This window comes from Elephantulus edwardii, unplaced genomic scaffold (assembly GCF_000299155.1).
Source record: "Elephantulus edwardii isolate Elephantulus edwardi_28Jun2011 unplaced genomic scaffold, EleEdw1.0 scaffold00018, whole genome shotgun sequence".
Lineage (NCBI taxonomy): Eukaryota > Metazoa > Chordata > Mammalia > Macroscelidea > Macroscelididae > Elephantulus > Elephantulus edwardii.
The window spans coordinates 15,526,501-15,535,730 of NW_006399768.1; positions in this window are offsets into that span (position 1 = coordinate 15,526,501).

The following is a 9,230-nucleotide window of genomic DNA, read 5'->3' on the forward strand; positions in this document are numbered from 1 at the left end:
ACTTAAACTAGTTCATGCATTAAAGACAAAAGTGTTCTTAGGCAAACATGCAAACTAATAATAATAATAAAATTACAAATATAAGTTCATTTTTAAAGCAATTATAGAGAATATGTTTACAAATAAGATAACATGGTTGGAAAAGGACATTATGCAGGGAAAGGTGGATTGCCAGTGAAAGAGAGGATGAGATGTAACAAGATGAATTGACACATTATAAAAATGGGTTGGAGCATGTCTGAAATCATGTGTATGGTATAAGACAGGGGGGAAAAAAACAAAAAACCCATAGAGCTGTGAGTCATATTAACTTAATGACATCTAACAAGAACCATTATGGACCATTTCCTAAAATACATGCGATAAAAATATTTAATAAAAATGAACAATCAAAATAGATACTTTACAATAGAAGACATATGAAGGCTATTACAGTTCTGGAAAAGCCTTCTTAGTATCATTATGAAAATTAAAAAACACAGTGAGATACAATGACACACCAGAATGACCACAAATGAGAAAGATGAAGAAATCACTCCTCTTTTCTGCTTATCCAAGGAATAAACCTTCTTAAGATCGTATCCACAGTATGTGAGATGATTTCATCATCCTTGTCTCCAAGAAGCATCCAGACTGTATTCTTTCAAAGACATATCTACTCATTCTCTTGACAGTCCATAGAATATTCAAGATACTCCTCCAATACCACAACTCAAAGTTGTGATTGATTATTCACCTGTTTTAGGATCTAACTATTCACTTTTCAGCTAGAAAATGACCATGCAACTACTTTTTTGCCAGGTCTCTTTAAGATAAATAGTTTATAAAACAAAAGAGGAAAGTAAGAAAATCCAACCCACTGCTATCTAGCTGTCTGTGACTCATAATGACTCAAAGAATAAAATAGATTTTCCCTATTGACTTTCAAGGCTATAAATTGTTTTAAGGTAGAATACCACTGTTTTCTCCCAGAGATTGACTATTAAGTGGCAATGGTTATCACTCTTTAGTGCTTAAAAGCATTTTTGCCAACACCATGTTAATCCATCTTGTTTAGGACATTTCCCACTTCCCACAGGGGAACTCTGTTAGCCTAATGCTTCACTCAAATCCCAAAGACATACCATTTGAATTCACCAGAAGCTCAAAAGAAGGATGGGCAATCTCCTGTGTGATTTACTTCCTCTGAATATCCATTAGAGGTTCAGCTATTGAGTCAGTTCTGACTCAAGGGCAGGCAACAGGATTTTCATTACCCGCCCAAAAGAATGTTTGAATCCACCAATTGCACCATGGATTAAAGATGGACAGACTTTTCCTGTGACAGTTAGAGCCTTTGAACACCCAGTAGAGCACATGACAACATAATAACTACATTTCTAAGCATGATATCTTTCTCCAGAGACTTGCCCCTCCTGGTTATTTGCCTAGAGTATGCCTAAGGCTTGAATTATAAGCCTTTTATTAGCTGACAAATATATTAAACACTCCACAATCAGTGTTCTTCTCATGATGAGATTAAAAAAAAGTAAATTCATTGCATGTCAATTATACCTTTTCTATCCTGTATATCATAGAAGAAAACCTCATGATGTTTTCAAGGCAGGAAATCTGATAGGGAGCAGATTACCTTTTCTTTCTCCAGAGGAAGGTTTGTTGGACTCAGACCACCCACCAATTGGTTAAATGTTCAACACATAAAATATGGAAACACTAGAACATAGTGATGGATTTTGTTGTTGTGTTCCAAAGAATCAGCTCCATCCCATATTGGGCAGTCTCTGCTCAGCTTAAAATCATTGTTGCAATTACTTGGACAATCCATCCTCATAGTGGTGGCTTTCTCATTCTCTGATCTTCTGCTTTTCCAAGAGTAATGTTCTTTTTCAAAGTCCAATTCCTCCTGATTTCCAAAGTTTGTAAGATAGTGTCAGTGATAAGACTGGGCTGCAATCCCTAAGGCACATGGTTCAAATCTACCAGCTGCTCCACTGGAAAAGGATGGGAAATCCTCTATTGTGCAACTAACTGCCTCTGAAAACCTGCTAGAGGGTTAGTTATGGGTCAGCTCTGACTTGATGGTCCACCACCACAACAACAATCTTTGTTTGTAAGGAAAACTATTTCTGCACTTTGTCCAAGAAAGATTTGTTCTTTCTTTTGACATTGAGTTTTATATGTAATATTCTTTACCACTACCAGAGTACAAAGGCATTACTTCTTCTACTTATTGCTTAGCTTTCATATACACATAAAGCAAAAGAAAATCTTTTCTTTGGTCAGTCACACCTTAGTCTTTTAAAAAACAAACAAATAAGCAAACTAACACGACAGTGTGCACACAGTCCCCTACTACCACAAATTATGCAGCTGAGTTTCCTACATTTGAAAGTATCACAGAGATCAAGACATCCAACCTTCACTATCTTTGTACTTCTTATGCCAGATAAGTATACACCTTAGTCTTTAATGTGACATCATTATTCTTTGATTGCCGCATGATTGATTCATGGGTACTGTGGTGGTAGGATTTTTTATTATTCTGTACATTTCCTTAGACCTGACCACATGGCCAGGTGTGAAAATGGGTTATTGTGTTGTGTAACATTGAGTCTGACGACTGCCCCTTGGTCCAAGTATAGGTTTAGCATTAGCACGATCAAGTGTTCTGGGATTCCCATTCTTCTCAGAGTCAGCCACAGTTTGTTACGATCCAAACAGTCAAATATCTTTGGATAGTCAATGAAACACAGATATACATTCATCAGGTGTTCCCTGCTTTCAGCTAAGATCCATCTAACTTTACCAACAATATGCCTAGTACCGTGGCCCCTTCTAAACCCAGCCTGGACTTCTGGCTGTTCTCTGCTGATATGCTGTTTCAGTCGTTTTTGGATAATCTTCAGTAGACTCTTGCTTGCATGTGAAATCAATGAGACTGTTCTATAGTTTTCACACTCTGGTGGGTCACCCTTCTTTGGGATGGGAACAAATATAGATCTCTTCCAGTCAGCCAAGTGGTTGTTCTCCAGATTTCTTGGCACAGCTTGGTGAGCAAGTCTAGGGCAGCATCTGTTAGCTGAAATATGTCAATTGGTATATCATCTATTTCTGGGGCCTTATTTTTTGTTATTTCCTTTAAAGCAGCCTGAACTTCTTCTTTCATTACCATAGGCGCTTGCTCATATGTTGTTTCATTAAATTCTTCTATGTCTGCCAATTCCTTTGAATACAGTGGCTCAGTATTCTTTCTATCTTCTTTTAGTACTTCCTGGATCATTTAATATTCTGCCTAAAGTATCATTGATTATAGCAGCTTGAGGTTTGAATTTGTTCTTCAATTCCTTGAGTTTGTTCGGCCCATTTGATTTCTGACTCCAGCTCCTTGCACAATTCATTGTAGTCAGACAGAGCAAGGAAACACTGCAGGGTTCAAAACTGGGAAGGGCACAAGCCAGTGATGTGTCCTCTCTCCACACCTTTTCAACATGTATGCAGAACAGATTATCCAGGAGGCTGGGCTCTATGAGGAGAAATGTGGGGTCAAGATTGGTGGAAGATCTATCAAGAATCTCTTTTATGCAGATGACACAACCCTGCTTGCTGAAACTGAGAGGGACCTGAAATGCTTGCTGCAGAGGGTCAAAGACTACAGCCTTCAATGATTGGGCTCAATGTCAAGACGACAAAGATTCTCACCCCTGGACCAATTGGCAGCATCAGGATGGATGGTGAAGAGATTGAGATTGTTCATAGCTTTAGTTTGCTTGGCTCTACAGTCTACACACTTGGCACCAGCAGCCAGGCAATTCAAAGACGTATTACAATGAGAAAGTCTGCTGTTAAGAACCTCTCCAAAGTACTGAAGAGAAATGGTGTCACTCTGGAGACTAAGGTGTGTCTGATACAGGCCAAGTCTTTGCAATCACTTGTTATGCATCAGAGAGTAGGACAATGAATCGGGAGGATAGAAGTAGAATTGATACTTTTGAGCTGTGGTACTAGAGAAGAGTATTGAATGTAAAATGGACTGCTAGGAAAACAAATAAGTTCATCCTGATTGTGCTTGTGTGAAACCTATACTTGGACGAGGAGGCAGTTGTCAGAACAGAGCAAGGAAACAATGCATGGTTAAAAATTGGGGAGAGAATGTGTCAAGGATGTTTCTTATCTCCAAATCTTTTCAATCTCTATGTAGAACAGATTATCCAGGAGGTTGGGCTCTATGAAAAGAAGTGTGGTATCAGGATTGGAGGTACACTCATCAACAATCTGTGTTATGCAGGTGAACCAACCCTGCTTGCTGAAACTGAGGAGGAACTGAAGTGCTTGCTGTGGAAGGTCAAGGACAATAGCCTTCAATATGGATTGAAGCTCAACATCAAGAAAACAAAGATTCTCACCACTGGGCTGACTGGCAGCATCATGATAGATGGTGAAGAGAGTGAGATGTTGGCAGCTTCAATTTGCTTGATTCTATAATAAACACTCTTGGCACCAGCAACTAGAAAAATCAAAAGATTAATTTCACTGGGAAAGTCTGCTGTCAGAGACCTCTCCAAAGTGTTGAAAAACACCAATTTTATCCTGGAAACTAAGGTGTACCTAATACAGGTAATGCTCTTTGCAATTATTTGCTATGCATCAGAGAGCCGGATAATGACTAGGGATAATAGAAGAAAAGTTGATGCCTTTGATCTGTGGAGCTGGAGAAGAGTAATAAATATATCATGGACTGCTAGGAGAACAAAAATTTTGTCCTGGAGAGGGTGAAGCCAGGCTGCTCCTTGGAGACAAGGATTCTGATGCTTCGTCTGACATATTTTGGACATGTTGTAAGGATGCACCAGTCCTTGTAGTGGGACATCATGCTTGGGAGGATGGAGAGACAGTGCAGGAGAGGAAGACCCTCTGTGAGGTGGATTGATTCAGTCACTGGGATAATCAGGTTGGGTGTGTTGGAGACAGTGCGATTGGCACAAGACAGAGCAGGGTTTAGGACTCTTGTACATAGGGTCACTATGACTCTCAAGCAAGTCGACGGCACATAGCAACAACAACATTGAGTCAAAATTGGCCCATAGGTGAAGCTCTGGAGCGTTCTCAGAGACATTAAAACACACAGGAGGAGATTGTCCATCCTTCTCCAACAGAGCAGCTGGTAGCCTTGTGCTGCATACCTTTAGGATTGCAGTGAAGCTTCTTGACATTAGGCCACCAGACCTGTTTTAGGCTCAACCCACCACCCTTGGCTCCCGTATGGACTTGGTCTCCAGTTGCCTCATCTGCAGGTACCTTGTTCATCTTTGATCAGTACATTCTACATCATCAAGAGTTATGAGTTCAATAAATTAAAGAGCTAACTAAACAGTGTGGAAACGGTGGCAAAGTGGATACTGATGAATTCATACAGACATTAAACAGGTTTTGCCTGCTAGATGATTGAAAGAAGAGCTCTTTGGGATTGCTATGTGAGAAAGCTTGCTGGAAGACTAAGAATTTCAGAAGCTTCTTACATTTGTGCTGCTGGTCTGAACTTGGACTTTCACTGTATCATGTTCTTTGCATTCTCCCTCCACCAACCTGTTTCCCTTATAAAGTTCACAACTGTAGGGTGTTTGGGTTTTTTTAAAAGATTCTGTAAGTCTCTGTGGTATATTTTAAAATAATATTATCTTCAGTTACTAGTAGAAGTAGATATAGCAACCTGGGGGCAGAAACCATATCTGACCTTACACAGACACCAATATTATGGATTTGAGTGATGGGCACAGTCCATCTTGACAAAGTTAGTAAATATTGGATTCTGCCATTCCCATGTTGCTCCTGCTCCGAGTACAGGTGTTTCTTGTGGATCTGAGTTGAATAAAATCAGCTTAAATCTTTTCCTCAGTTTGTGATAATTTTGTTTATTGATCCAGTAATGAGATTGTTATTTTCTTTACCATAGGATATAAACAATACTGAAGGCAATATAGCCTTTGCTCTACTCAGTGAATACTTTAAGTCCTCTTTGCTTTTAGCAAACAAAGTTCTGTCATTGGCATATAATATCATGAGTCTTTCTAAATGAAATACAAATCCGTGAGTGCACAGCTACATAAAAAGATAAATAAATCTTTAAATACAAAGCTAAATGGGATAATAGAGAAAACTTTTCTTCTTGTCTAAATGCTAGTTAATAAACAATGAAGAATATTATAATTAGAGACTCACTATCAATTTTGAAGTAAAATTTTTCTTTTATCCTGGTTTACTTACAAATGTCATATACACTGATTTACACACTGGATCTTTCCTAGTTCCTTTATCCACCACTCCCTCCACCCATCAAATTGTGCGACCTTATGATTAACCCCTAAACCTCTGTCCACACTCCACTGATCCCACCCTCCCTCTTAGATCCTCATACACATTTTTCTAGTTATCATTCTATTTCTACAATAATGGTCTTATGCAATATTTGCCCTTATAGGACTCAGTTCGTTAACTAAGCATAATGTTCTCCCAAGTTATGCAGTGATTTTCAAAATCATTGTGCCTGCATGCTGCATAGTATTGATTGTTGTTGGACATTTGGGCTGTTTCTATGTCTTTGCAATAGTGGATAATGCTGCTATGAACATTGGTGTACAAATCTCCTTCTGTGCTCGAGAAAATTATCTATCTAATTTTCTAGTAGTATATTCCAAGCAGTGGAATAGCTGGGTCATATGAAATTTCTACGTTCAGCTTCTAGAGGAAACACTGAACTGCCTTCCCGAGTGGTTGTACCATTTTAAAATAACACCGATAATGTATGAGATTTCCTATCTCTCCATATCCTTTCTGACATTTATAACTTGTTGTCCTGTTAAAATTTGCCACTGATACTAGTGTAAGATGGTAGTCTCATTGTGGTTCTATTTGAATCTCTCTTATTGCCAGTGATTTTGAGTATTTCTTCATGTGTCTATTTGCCATTTGAATATCTTCCTTTGTGAGTATTCTTTCCTTGTCTTTTGCCCATTTTGTGATCAGGTTATCAGTCTTTTTCTTATGGAGGTCCTGTAGGATTCTGTAAACTTTAGATATAAGACCTTTGTCTGAAATGGTATTGCCAAATATTTTTTCCCAGTCAGTAAGTTTTCTTTTCACTCTGTTCAAAAGCATATTTGATGCACACAGGGTTTTAAACTTTAGAAGGTCCCATGCATTAACTGTACCCTGTCCAGATGTTGCATTAATGGCTGTATTTTTATACCATAGACTAGGATGTCTAAGCTTGATCCCAGTTTGTCTCTGATGAACATTATGGTTATGGTTTGGGCTTTACTCCCATGTCTCTGACGTACTTTGAGTCGAGAGATATATATATAAATATATAAATATATAAATGTGTGTGTATGTGTATATATGTGTGTGCATATTTGTATATATGTGTCTATGTGTGTGTATATATATGTGCATATAGTGTGATAGAACTAAAAAAAATTGTTGATGTGGGATCATTTGAATAGGTACAGAAACAGATGTAAATGATAGAAAAAACAATGGGAGTTATTAAGAGAGCAAATACCCCAGAATCAAAAATCCAGAAAAAAAATATGTTGATGAGGAACAACTTGCACAGCTTCAGAAGAAAATATAAAAAATGGAAAAGAACTGTTAATATAGATAAAGAGGTACAAGAACTTAAAAAATCACCACAAGATAGAGAAGGTATAGCTAACACAGGTCTGAAAATAACAAAAAAGAATGAACATTCAATCCAGAATATATATAAAGAAATGACAGTGTCTAACGTGATGGCAAGACAAAAAGAGTAGAATTAAAGAGATGGAACAAAGAGTCAGTGAGCTGGAAGACAAGAGCCTCACTGGAAACACACTCAAACAAAAACCAGAGATAAGACATAAATTAGATGAAGAAAATATTGAAGCATTTAGGATGACATCAAAAGGAACAACATATATAAGACTGGAATTCCAGAATATGGGAATAACAGGGAAGTCACTGAGAAAATTTTGGAAGAAGTACTGGAATTTAACTTCCCAGATATTTTGAAAAGTGAGGAAATACACATTCAAAAAGCACAACAAACACCAAATAGTCTTAGAGTCATATACTCAAAAAGGATAAACATAAAGATTTATCACAGTCAAATTCCCCAGATTAAAAGGATAGAATTCTAAGATCAGCATTATCAAAACAGTCACACAAAAAGGGGAAACAATTAGATTAAGTTCTAACTTCTAAGTGAACACCATGCATGCTAGAAGACAATGGGATGGCTTACACATAAAGTTGAAAGAAAACAATCGCCTGCCAAGGATACTATACCCAGCAAGTATAGGATCCTATGCTTCATCAAATATGAAGGAGAAATTAGATCCTTTGTAGAAAATAAGGAATTTGTGAAAACAAGACCAGAACTACCTTAAATTAATTCCTTCACAGAGAGATATCTAAGGAAAGTGCATGGACCATAGAACCAGAAACAACAGAAAAAGGAATATGGCAAATATGGTAAAATATGGCCTGACAATAATCACAATTAAAGTAAATGAACTAAATGTACCAATTAGGAAGGGGAAAAAAATAGCAGAATGGATTAAAAAATCAAACTCCATAAATACATGGCCTACAAGAGAAACATCTAAAAAACAGAGAGAAAGACAGACTCAAAATAAAAGGCTGTGGAATAAAAAATTCATAGGAAATGGCAACCACAAAAAAGCAGGAGTGGCAATACTAATCTCTGATAAAATAGACTTCAGAAAAAAAAACCAGAAAAGGTTTCTGGTTATAAGGAAGGGAATTGCATACTCTGTAAAGTCACAATAGATCAAGGAGACATAACCTAGGTCATCATTTGTGCACCAAATTATAGACCTATGGAGACATCAACATACCATAATCACCAAAGGATAGGTCAACTAAAGAAACTTAACAAAAATGAAAAAGTTCTAAACTATGCAATCAGCCAACTCTACTTTGTGGATGTATTCAGGTTATAGTACCAAACTGAAACTCAATTCACTTTCACTTCAGAACAGATCACATATTAAGACACAAAGCAAGCCACAAAAAATTGAATAACATTGAAATAACATAAAATATCTTCTCAGGACATAATGCCATAAAACTAGAAACTAACCGGAGATTTTTACCAAACTTTACAATCAGAGATTGATCGAACATGCAATCAAGATGCATTGATAATAATGGGTGACTGGAATGCAAAAGTC